The sequence below is a fragment of the Pieris brassicae genome, chromosome 8 (genome assembly GCF_905147105.1).
Source record: "Pieris brassicae chromosome 8, ilPieBrab1.1, whole genome shotgun sequence".
Classification (NCBI taxonomy): domain Eukaryota; kingdom Metazoa; phylum Arthropoda; class Insecta; order Lepidoptera; family Pieridae; genus Pieris; species Pieris brassicae.
Genome location: NC_059672.1, coordinates 11,458,762 through 11,472,134, shown reverse-complemented (window position 1 = coordinate 11,472,134; position 13,373 = coordinate 11,458,762). Strand labels below are relative to the sequence as shown.

Genomic DNA, 13,373 nt, shown 5'->3' with positions numbered 1-13,373 from the left:
TTTAGGTCTGGACCTCAGATTTCTGTATCTATCATGATCACTTGTCATTCTAATAGGCAGGTAGGTGATCAACCTCAAGGATCAAAAAAGACTCACGCCGAAGTCACTAGGCCAACACTGTGAAAATATTTATAACATGTGAATATAGTGTATGCCGATGGCTGGCCATGAGTCATACTCGTGATCGGGAGCTCATTGTGGTGACTGGTCGGACTTGAATTCGAGTAAGCATTGATGTTAGTTATTTCGACTATGTATTTGCGTGTTTTTCCTACGAGAATATTAGTGTGTGCTCCTATTCTATCCATGTCTTCTGCTGATAGATGACAAATCTTTGTTTTTAATTTATATTATTTTTATTAATTACTTAAAAAGACATATTGAACTTGTTGTAATGGTTGCAGCTCCTTACAGTGTGTAAAACAAAAAAACTTGGCGATTAAAAAGACTTTGACTTTGTAGGTACACCTAGGGTAGTATTGATTTCAACGTACTGGAATTAGTGTCTGAGTGTAACGTCGTAAATAGGTCCCAACAATTCAATATTACGGTTTGGTTGCTTCAACATTACAATATTCATTGACAGTTATCAGACCGCGTATGAACTCTTGATTCAATAGAATTGATACGAACTCTATTGCTATACTTTTAAGATAGGACTATACCAACTGCGTTTTATAATTCTGATTTATGAAAGACTCTTATTTTTTAATGTCACTCCTAAAACACATCCTTTTTGCGTTAAGACGCACTTAAGTAGATATTTAAAGTAAGTATTCATTTATTTCCAGAAATACTTACATTCCTTACTATGCCAATACTAATAATAATGTCGGAAAAACTAACATATAACAAAGTACACGTATAATATTAAACACACAATATCGCTACTGTGACTTCACTTTGCGAATACAAATATGTCGATAGTATCGGAGACAGCATTCAGTAGGCACAACGTCTTTGATAACGGAGAACTGTGCAGACTCGTTCTGGCCCTTGGTATCGCAAACAACCTTGGCCTTCGCACATATCCTATTGAAGATAAGAAAGCAGTAGGTAGACGCAGACGCTACTAACACAAATATGCCTGTTGAAAATAATTTTGGCATGGAAACAATTTCACATAGAACAAACAATACACAAACGTTAATCAGATCGCATATGAATCTGATTCATCTGAACCGAATAATCTGTCATCGAGTATCAAACACAAAATCACCTTCATACAGAATATGACTGCAGGTCAACGCCTCGCCAGAAATAGCTAAGACCGTGTTTCTGGTCTGCCTCACTCGTCGCATTCAACTAACAATCCCTTCTAAAATCTCATTAATGCGTCAACAATCGATATCCCCCACATGTCGTCCAAATTGAACTTCGTCACAGTTTTTCTTTGAAACATGTACGTGTTATTGAACTTTGACTTGTTAAAGCTCTGGTGTAGTTAAAACTCAAAGACACGTGTTGGACAGCACATTTTTGCGTATTCCATTGTTTTTATTTTATATGCACCTACAACCGTTACAATTTCTCGGAGAATCGAACCCTGGTTCACCGGGTTAGACAAAATAATTTAACTATCCCTTGCTTAACTAAGCTTTTAACAAGTTTCAAGGAGCTTATTGCCATGTAATTATTTCAAGGGAAAGGTGATTACATTTTTAAAGGCAAAGTGCCTTTATAGTGTAGGCGAGTATTTGGACCATAGATTTCACACCGATTGTAAATACTTTGACTTTGATATTATTTTATGTTCTTAATAAGACATTGTATAAATTTATACGACATATGCATGCGTAATTCATTTTTGCAGATTGTTGTTCTTTTGTATTGTATTGTAATTTTAAATTCAGTTTGGTAATTGTATAATTGTACACTTGTTATTTTATTTTTGTGGATTTGATTATGCAGTTCTTTCACTTTACCCTTTTTAGTACAACATTTTTTTTTAGTTTTATTTACTTACTAGCTTTGCATGCCTGCCTTGTTCGCGACAATACCGCCCATTGCATCCCTAATAATTTAGGTTACAAGTTGTTATTTTTAATGTTCGTTACATTACACATAACAAACAATAAACATAAATACATAACATTAAACTTAAACTCAAAATAACTTTATTCAAGTACACTTGAACGTCAACAGAAAAGATGTTGGTTCAATTTTATATTAGTAAATATAGGTAGTAACCAGGGCAAGAAGTACTGGCAAGAAACTCTCGGCCACTTTCGATTATTTGCGTAACCAATATATACTAAGTATTTATCATCATCGCATGTAATTACGTGTATACTAATACTACAAAGAAAAAGACCCTAAGTAATTAGTTGAAAATTAGGCGTTAAAACAAAAACAATTTACATTCGTAAAAGTGCTCTACTAAGGGCACTTAGTGTTAAAAGTTGGAATCAATTTGTCTCAGGGCTTCCTTAGCGACTCCCAGTGAGCTTCATTACGGAAACGCAGGTCACCGACCGCTGACACATTTAACACAATAAATAGGTGATAACCATTAAGCCATTTTCATTTTACAATGTAACATTTACATTCTTTTGTCCTCAACTGGCTTTTAGAAAATTCTGTGAAGAATTCCCGATATCGAATTCATTCGAACAAATCGGGGCACTTCTAGCATGTCATCAACTTACACGAAACTTAGCTTAATGAATATCCTCAAGTCAGATGTTGACATATTTATGTCCTTAGATTAATCAAGTTCTTTATTTGAATTAAAAATGATTAATTAAATTATTTTTCCGACCGCGGATCGGTATATCCAACAGATCTCCACTTGCTACGGTCCTGCGATACCTCTCTCGCGTCATCCACTTTCTTGACTCGCCGGTTATGGATACTTTTAACTCGTCTCTTCTTTAGTACCTCCTGGATTTGGTTGGGACAAGGCCTATCCAACCCGACTTCACAATCCACGGTTGCATTGTATATCCTACTTCTAAGCCGCTTCTCATCCATCCATGAACAGTGCGTAAATCCATAGATTCGTCAAATTAAAGCCAAACGTGGCCATTCCGAATAGAATATTTTTTGCTGAGACTCAAAAAAAAATGTAGGTATACATTACATTACTTCATTAACAATAATTAATTTTAATTTGTAACAGAACTTAGGGACAAGGCATATATTGCTGCACACAAGCTTAATCAGCCGTTCAATCAATAGCCTAGCCTTTACTAAACAACACCGTTTAACTAGCGGCTTGAATTATATTCAGCCGTAGCATTTATTACAACATTTAATAAACAGGCAGGCTGGCAAATGCTTAGGCCATAAGTACGGTAGAGTGATCACGTGGCAGAAATAAAAGAGATGAAACATCTGACATCAAAAATATTTTAAAAAAATATAATTGCTTGAGTCAGTTACAGCTAAATTCACATTATTATTATCACTACACTCTACCATTGTACTTGTTATTTTATTCAACTTTGAACACCATCAAAATTGTTTGCCGACGCCATATTGACAGTTTCATCGGCTAATTAAGCTAGTTGGCTGCGATATATATAACGACTAAATGTATGTATCCAAGCAAACACATTCCAGGCTGACCAATTGTTGGTGTTTTGATTTTAAATTATGTTATTGAAAATTTACACTTCTTAACGCTTTCATTTCTACAGCAATTATTCTATTTACATATATATACAGGGTGGCCAAAAAGTCGTGGATCAAAGGCAACTAGGGGTTCGATTGGGTCATCAGCTGCAAAAAAAAAATTCTACGTGAGTTCCAGATCGACGCCTGCAGAGTTATAATTTAGTTTGTTTTCATAAGACAATTGACTTTTTTACTAATTCTTATTAAAATTCGAAACAATCTACACCTGTATCAGTTCCACTAGATTGGTACTGATGAGACTTTGCGTTAGACATGCTATTTATTGTTGTTTATTGGGTTTATTGAAGCTAATATTACGTTATACGATATAAAATTTTCTCAAATCATTACTTCTTGTTAACTTCTGATTCCACTGTGAAAAAGAATACTCTACCAAAAAGATATTTATATAATATGTGAAGTAAAGTGAACATTAAGTTTTATATTCCTATACCCACACATAGCTATTACAATAAAAAAACTGCCTTACTAGATAATAAGCGTAAAACGTGGAAAACGTTCAGTGCTCGATAGCCCGAATACCAACCGTAATAACGAGGCGTTAGTTTTTTTCTATTTTATCTATAGAAATTATATATTATATCTATATAATCTAGTACCTAAAGCATCCAATAGATTTTCATTCAGAATTTGGATTACACCCGGGCGTTTTCAGATCTAGGTCAGTCTTCGGAAGGTTATCAATAAAAATCTAAAGAATGGGCCTATGAGTCATTGGGTGACACAATTTTTCTAACCTTCGGTGATTCAACAAAAGGGTAATAATTTAACTTTATCTCGACAGTCTGTTTCACTAGCACTTTATCAATGTCGCCGAAACCTATATTAGTGAGAGTATTGTGATGCCTTTTGGAAATTACAAAATCCAATCCATTAAAGTTGGGAGCAACACGTGGTACAACTTGCGCCAAATTGGATCGAGCTTTCAATCGATGTTACCAATTTCGCAAGTAAACTTTCCGAAAGCTCTTATTTGATTACAGAGTATCAAGTTTTTGACCAGCTTAATCAAATTTCTCCGAGTTAGTCCATTCAAAAAAAGCAATTGAATAAAATCTTATCTTAGTTTAAAATATTTTTTATTAACTTCGCGCACGCATTCGGCGATGTAATTAGAAAAAAAACGAGGCGCACGTCATACTTATGCCCTTCGAATTTCATTGGGTTGTAAAGAAAAAGAAACAAAACACGCTCGCAAAGGACCGTCTGTGTTAGTTTTAAATTGCATACAAGGCAGTGTGAAGCTGCGAACAAACATACGCAATTGTTTTATTAGTACCCTGCACGCCGGCTGGTTCGAAAGCGGCACACGGCCGGAACGTCCATATGCTGCAACATGGCTCCCATAGGATTCCGGCATTGTGTGACTTTGAATAACCTCCATTATTCCTGCATTTATTGTAATTTAAACAAAAAATAAACTCGTTTCACCCGAAAAAACTTCACAAATCCGACTGTTACAGGCAACTAGACATTATAAATCACGTAGCGAGGAAATAACGTCGCGTCTAACGTGAATTACGTGCAGGTCCTTATCAGGGCGACGGCCTTTCTTTGCATTTAAGGAAACTAGATTCATAGCCGTGTACATGTTTAAGCTGGCTCATGAATGCGGATCCCCGGACTCTCGAGACATCTGCTGCACAAACGTACTCCGAAGTGCCGAGTAGGTACTTCGGAATAAATGAGTTAAACATGTTGAGTAAATATTTGCCTCTATATGAAAGGAAATGCGGTGGCGGTGCTTTTATTACACGTGACACGATTGCCAAGTTATTCAGATATGAATCTGCAATGTAACTTTGCGAGTTACCGGTACGGGGCGACGCGTCTAAATTAAATATATCCCGTCAAGCCTAAATGTAATATAGGTAGGAGAATGGTCTGTAAAGGCTGACTAAAACGAGGAACGACTCGCCAATGCGATACTTAACCGGTTCATTGTATGCAAACGACATAGAAAATTTTAAAGTCGAGTGTCGGATTAGACTTGTGTTTACTGTTATTAGCATTGAGCGTTTTGCATTCCATTTGCATTGGGCTAAAGTGCCCGAGAAAGAAATGATATTTTGACATAATATTAATTTTTATTGTTAAAAAGTTTGTAAGCTACGATTACAAACTATGCAATGCGGCAAATTCACATTTATATTACAATACATACAGTATGCATATATGAATGATATCATTAGATAGCTTTTGAAAATCTTTAATTGGATTACGAAACTATTAATTAAATATTTATATTTGAACTAAACAGATAATACATACAACATTAATAGATTAAAATATTTACAAAAGGACTAAGTATTTCATACAGCATAGAAACTGAAATAAAGCCTACTTTTTGTGACACCCTTATGGAGAGTTTATTTACAACGTTAGAATATACGTGGTAAGCGCAAATTTTCGTTGCGAGTTCGTTGTAGCACACAGAACCTATTTGGTGATATTATTTAACATAATTTTGTTAACTCATAGAACTTTTACTTTGATATCTAGTAACGAACAACGCTTATTATTTTTAAAGTAACCTTAACCTCTATAAGGCTAAATACAATAAAATCTTTTAATATCAAATCGATAATCGCTTTACACCTTGAAACTTCACTTCCCTTTCAATACAATTTAGTTCTATAAAACTACATAGCATATTACAAACTATTTTTCGTATAGCAAGATGTACAGATGAAAGAAGGAGATGGATACAGATATTTGGAAAAGGCTGGACTAGGCCTTTACCCGTGAAGGGGTTCCGGAAGGAAGTTAGGATATTAGGAGAACAAGAGAAAAATAATTACAAATCTAAACTGTAATGATTGGAACTAATCGAGCTTTATTATTAACTATATCGCGTTATAGAGCAAGAATTATACATTTCCGCCAGTTTTGTATGACCGTGTTTTCAGAGAAAGTATTATGCAATGTTGAGATAAACTAGAATTATTGACGTGTAAGACAGAAGGCTGATGATTTGGCTGAAGCATTGTTGGCGGGAATTCAGGCGATACACCAATCAGCGCGACCTAGATATTTGCATTGCACCAGCATTAAACTAAATATAACTTCATTCTTGTACTAAATCTTTAAGTTAAGAATTAGAGATTATTTTCATAACGATATTGATTGTATACGCTGAATATTCAAATGTTTTCTTAAATTGCCGGCAACGCACACGCGAGCCCTCTGACATTGAGAATGTCCGTGGATCATCAGATGTGCCTCCTGTTACATAAAATTTAAAACTATAAGACGGTCACATAGAGGAATTTAAAAATCTTGTATTTATATTATCCGGAATAATTGTTATCTAGTTACCCACTACAAAGGGACGCCCTAGTGTGAATAAAGTTTTTATTATTATATATCAAACAAAACAAATTAATTATGCACTAACCGATTTATTTACCGTAAAAGTTATAGACCATGTAAAATTATCGAGATTAATATCGAAGATTGTTTACTAAGCGAATATAAAACTAATTTTAAACGTAAACGTAAAAGATTGATTTATCAGAGCTAGATACTTAGTACTTACATCTTAAGGGCAATGACCTCGGCTCACGATCAAACTGACTAAGCGTTATTGCGCTCATATGACCGCTATTTAATTGGTTTTAATTTCTAAACAACGATACGCTGTGTATTTACGATGCTAATTAGTTGATGGCCTAATTGCTTTTCCTAGATTATTCATACATTATATTGATATCGAGACTTGTCATTACGGGGGGGGGGGGGGGGGGCGGCGGCTGTGCGAGTCTCTGATAGGCATCCATCGGTTTTTATGAACGAAATTAACACTTGTGAAGGATTCTTTCACACATACCCATATTCACACACCCACAACCACTCATGCTACAGTTTTATTTCGTTATTTATATTGACTTCTATAGTCCTCTATTATAGGCACCAGACTCAATACCTTCAGCACGTGAGGTGAAAAAAAAAACTCTTGCGCATCTACTACCATGATTTGTCATATAAAAAATCGGTTTCCAAAAGGTCAAAATAATGGTTGGTGGATTCAGTTTCCGCACTTAAACTCTCATTAGGGTTGTGCTCTCGTTGTGCGTAAAGTTCTGATTAACTTAGCCAGCCTAGCTCCTTCCAGAAGCACAGAAGTCTCAAGGCACTTCACAGCCTTCACGGAGTGACCTTACTGCTTCGAGGATTTCTGTTTTTTCATAAAAATACGTACACTATCCTTTCAGTACGTATACGATATAGCAATTACAAAATATATTTAAATACGTAGGCTACAATATCCATACTATAAAATCTGCGAATATATAAATATGTTCCTTATCAGCAGTTCATGACATTGTTTATGTAATTTTTACATAGTATAAGATAATACACGAAATGAAAATCATTTATATGAGTCGTATCGATTTGAAAGGAAAACATGTTGATAATAACAAGAAAGCATATAATTTGATTACGTCACAACCTTATCGCCAATAAGCGATCTTTTCCAGGTACCTAATGTATCAATTTTTTTTAACATTGTACCAATAACTTCGCAAACATTTCTATTGGTTATATAGAATTCAAACACCATAACTTAAAAAATCCAACACATTAGATATTGTAAAGGACGTCTGAATCTAAAATGGAAGGACCATAGAAAAGTGGTAATCCTATCCTGCTCTAAATGGACGTTTTACTTGAGAAAAGGCGAGACAGCAAATAGGCACATTAATCTTTTTGCGTTCATTGCGTATAAAAACACAAGGAAGCTAAGTTCGTTAGAAGGAATTTTTCAATTAAAAAACTTAGAGCCTGTCATTACCATAACTTACGAGTTTGCGGAATTCGTTAAGAACTAGACTTGGAGTCATATTGAAAGCAAAAACTTTGGGTTAGAGATGGTCATGTCAAACCAATAGTTAATTTTTTGTATGTTCGCTTTTAATAAAACATGTTTTGATAAGAAAAGTTCCTTGGGAATTTCCATAATATACGTAACACGTTATTCTATTTATATTTTTATAGCAGTAGGTTTAGTAGTAGGTAGGTACTAAGTAGGTTTAGGGTCTAAGGCAGTATTGCCCAACCATGTTTATGCCATGCTGCACCAGAGCTTTCCTAAAACTCTTTTCCTATGTGCATATATTTTTATATAAAGCATTTAATTGTTCACTTCAGAAACTGAAATGATAGCTTTTAGGAAGAAATTACTAGCAAATTGTAAAGGAAACACGGCTAGTAATGAAAAACTGAAATTCAAATTACCAATAATTGTAATAAATTTTCGAATAACCTCCTTAACAATCAAATTGCTCGCCTGCGGGAGGTGGGTTCCACGTTGACAAACAGCAGTCTAAAGCATGCTTGTTTATTAACGATATTTTTCTTCACATAGAAGGATCCATTGTTGCACAATCTGGTACAGATACCGCCAAACATTTTAAACAAATGTCCTTGCCTGCGCAGAAGCGATGGGTGAAGGGCGGTGGTGCGCGGCGGCGGGAGTGTGACGTGTCGATCGCGTGATTGGTAAATCACTTGACGTTGGTGTCCCGCGCTGCGCAAACTTTCCCCCACTCTCTTGTTTAATGCTCAAGAAGCCGGTATCTGTAGCGAATGAAAACCCTCAGGATTGAAAAACATTTAACTAATACTTTTCTTCAATCTTTAGACTCCAACACTTATATGGACCTAGTTTTTTTGTTACAAATTGAGACGCTTCACTGAGACATGTTGTTGACATGTAACACTACAATCTAGCCTAACTTAAGACTAGTAAGTAATATTAAAAGAACCTTATATACTAAAAAAATATTAAACATAAGATATATATGGCACCTAGTATACTGGTTTTTATTCAACAAATTTAAAATATTTTTACATATCTTTTAAAATTTAAATATAATTTTCTTATTCGATGTTATATTTATAAATTTAATATGTATTTAATCGTATTATGTAAATAATGAGATAACACACAAAACATCTACACGCATAGTAGCGTGCCGGTCATAACGATTAATTTATACGAAATCATGTTCATACAAATTCGTAAAACATTTGAGCCAAAGTAATAAAAGCTCGAAATAAAATGGCGGATTCACGAAAGTTCAACACGCAAAGGTAATCTCAAAGCTCGATAGAGATAAAGTCAAGAAACCTCAGTTCAACTTGTTACTACACAACTCGTACACATTTAACAGTTTCAAAGGAAATTAGTGTTTTAGTTGAAAAGTGACATCAAACATTAAATTTTGTTTGTTGTTTAGTAGTAAACGCTGTTTCTCATACACGATTCAATTGCTTAAACAGTGTCTGGTTTATTTTAAATATATGTCTGACATCTGGAGATTTATAGTTATTTAAGGGAGGGCGGACAGAGCTGCCATGATTTTTTAAATATTTTTTATTAACAAAGCATGAACGGGCTTCCCTAATAAATATAAGTATTTCTCTGTGCGGACTTATGTGTTTATATGTGCGTGACAGTACGATGGTTCCGTCAGACATGTCCAATTAAAGACACAAAAGTGAAGTACAATATTTTGTTCACGTAGTACTAGGATAAGATTCTGAGACGACACAGCACTGAGTCTTGACTCCCGTAAGTCAATAATACTAATATTATATAACACTTACAAAGAAATTATAACAATACTGTGATTAAAAAACAATGTAACGCAAATTGCCAGTTGGATAGTCAAAAAAGGTTTTTACATATAAAAGGGGAACCGACAGGAGTCTCATCTGATGTTTAGTGATACCGCGGCGTATTGACATTGCCAAAAGACTTGCAAAAGGGGCCAGCATTTAAGGACTTGTTACGCTCTTTCCTTAAAGGACCCCAAGTCGAATAGGATCGAAGTTCGATGTCTTAACGGGATAAGAGGCTTTAGAGGCGGGCTTCGGGATAACTTTTTATATATTTGTTAACACTTTATTGCATTACAGATTTGGTACATATACATCAGACAACATAAATGAAAAAGCAAAGGGGAGGCCATATCCCTAACATGCCACCTCTTCCAGGCAACCCTAGTAAGAGAAAAGAAATCAAGAAATACTAAAACTAAAAGCGAGGAGCTAGTAAAGAGTAATGAATCACGATGCTAGGTTTTAAAATTCATAAACATAATATATTTACAATTACCAAAAAATAAAAAATATATATAGTAGTTTTTTTTATGTTACATGTGGCAAACGGGCAAAAGGATTGCCTAATGTTAAGTGATACATGGACACTCGCACTGCCAGAAGGAGCAAGCCAGCTCCCGCCCTTTTAAGAAGTGGTACGCTCTTTTCTTGTAGGATCTTAGTCGATTTGGTTCGGAAATCCAGGGGGCAACTAGTTTTATAATGGTGGTGCGCAGAAGAAATTGCCTAAAGAAACGCTCAGTTGTGAAACGACGGACGAGGCTGATACGGATGTTTTTTTTTACTATTAGGAACTAATTAAGTATGTGTTCTAGGGCATATTTATATAAATAGTTGATAGCTTGTATTATTTTGAATAAGGGTTTCTGACCCAAAAATAATGTATGAGAAAACACACAGTATATAATTTATGTGCTATACCTCGTACTTAGCTAGATAATATTTAAGTAAATACGTAATTACCCAAAATTGCTATAAATTGTACGTACAAGGTTTAACAAATTAAAATGTTAACAAAAAGCCTAGGAGGCAGTTCGAGTATTTACGTAAGCACTATGGAGGGGGGGGGGGGGGGTTTGATTTGGTGATTACGTCACCAGTTATTATTTACTTTTTTACACATATTATGATGATAAAAGTAGGGGGGAGGGGATAAATTGCGGTAAATATGCTTACGTAATACTTAAACGGCCACTAAGTAGATAATAATTCAAACACTGACCTTGTAGAAGCTCATTCGTAAAATAATTGACCTGAAACAAAAATAAAAATTATGAAATGTGTCTTGATAATTTAACACACTACCCATATAGTACGTGAATGTTATATAATTAATATTTTTTTGTTTGAGATATCCTCCGAATTGGGCATGATGCAGCCACATTTCTGCGTCTAATTTATCGGTTTTTATTTAAAAGCCAAGACGTGTGTTCTAATCATAATTAATTCACATTTTTCATACTGTAAATGTATACGAAAGAAAAAGAAGTTTCGTTCTTTTGTTTACAGATTGGAGTTGCTTCCACGTGTAGACTGTTGTTGATGACTAATAAGTAGGAGTCATGGATTATGTATACGTTTTTCTTCTTTTCATTTAACGACAACTCTCTATAACGCCATAAAATGCAGTCCCTTCAGTGTCGTTATATAGTACAGTAAGTATACACTGTGTATAAAATAAATACACTTTATTTTTCTTCCAAGATATAGTTACGTTACTTTAACATTGAACAAACAGTCCCAAACTTAAGCAAAAGATATGTGACAGGAAATGTCGAGCAAATTAGCACATCTTAAAAGTGGACCGTGCGTGTCAAGCACTGAAGGCTAACCGTCTTGTCTATAAACAAAATTATCACGAAATCAATCAGGCCACGACTAGGAGTTAGAGCGCCACAAGGCTAAATAAAAATAATTTCGTCGGGAATCAAACCTACCACGTATCTCACACATGTGCAAATATTTTTTATTGCCGAAAACAAGTCAAGGTTTCAAATGTCTTCTAGCTGAAGTTTCTATTCTTACATAACAGGGGGCAAACGGGCAGGAGGCTCGGAAATGCCTTAGTGTCAATTCGACTTAGGGACCTTATGAAAAGAGCAGACAAATTCTTAAAAAGCCGGCAACGCACTCGCGAGCGCTCTGGCGTGTACACCAGTGATAGCCCGTGGATCAGGTGTAGCCGGCAATGTACTTTACATTTTCGGCCTATAAATTGTCCATTATATAATGTGACATTTATTTCCATAAACGGACTCTGTATAAAACCCGAAAACGAATTTCAAGGCTACAAATGTCTTGTAGCTAAGGTCTCCACTTTTATATAACAAAGGGCAAACGGGCAGGAGGCTCACTAGATGTTAAGTGAAACCGCCGCTTAAAACACTCGCATTGCTAAAACGCCTGCAAGTGCGTTGCCGGCGTTTGAACTAGTCATATAGTCAGAAACCAAGTCTCAAAGAGCCAACTAGGAATGCAAGATAGCTGGTGTCATGTTTATAAATTATGCAAACTTTACACCCAGGTCTACCTTGACCTGAACCCAACGATTCATGCTCAAGCACCTGAGGGAATACGAAAACGAGATCTATTCGCTTCGCTATTGCTAGAATCACAGCGGACAAGAATAATTAAACAAACTGAAAAGTGTTTCGGTCTCTTTCTAACAAAAATATGTCAAGGCATTTACTGTGTAAGTGTACGAACTAGTATATTGTTACGAGCTAGGCAATTAGATAGAAAACGCGGATCTCTCCAAGGGTTTATATTTTAATAAATCAACGAGGAAATTGTTTACACCAAAAGACTAATTACCACACACAAAATACGGTCACTAGTTACTTCAATTACGCGCACTTCACTTGTCTTAGCTTTCCGAAGGCAAGGTTCTGGTCTCTCCTCTCTTTCACGTATCATTCCGTACTTGTTTCAAACCTAGAAATTTCACTCTAGAATATTCCTTAATTAAAGGAACCAGCAACCAGTTGAAAACGTCTAAAAACGGGTTTCCTGAAAACTGTACCACTCGCTACACTTGTTCTGAAACGGCCTGAAGAACCTGAACAATTTTGTAATATGTGAAAGTCATAGAGTCGTAGATAGCCATA

The 13,373-nt window shown here is 35.3% G+C and overlaps 1 protein-coding gene across 1 annotated transcript in view; it reads right to left on the bottom strand.

The window, feature by feature from the left end:
- Window positions 1-13,373, bottom strand: part of LOC123712721 (dystroglycan 1) — an 88,656-nt gene that overhangs the window by 65,609 nt on the left and 9,674 nt on the right. The window contains exon 2 of the mRNA XM_045665941.1: window positions 11,489-11,519. The gene's annotated coding sequence lies outside the window, so the exon portion shown is untranslated. The remainder of the gene's footprint in view (window positions 1-11,488; window positions 11,520-13,373) is intronic.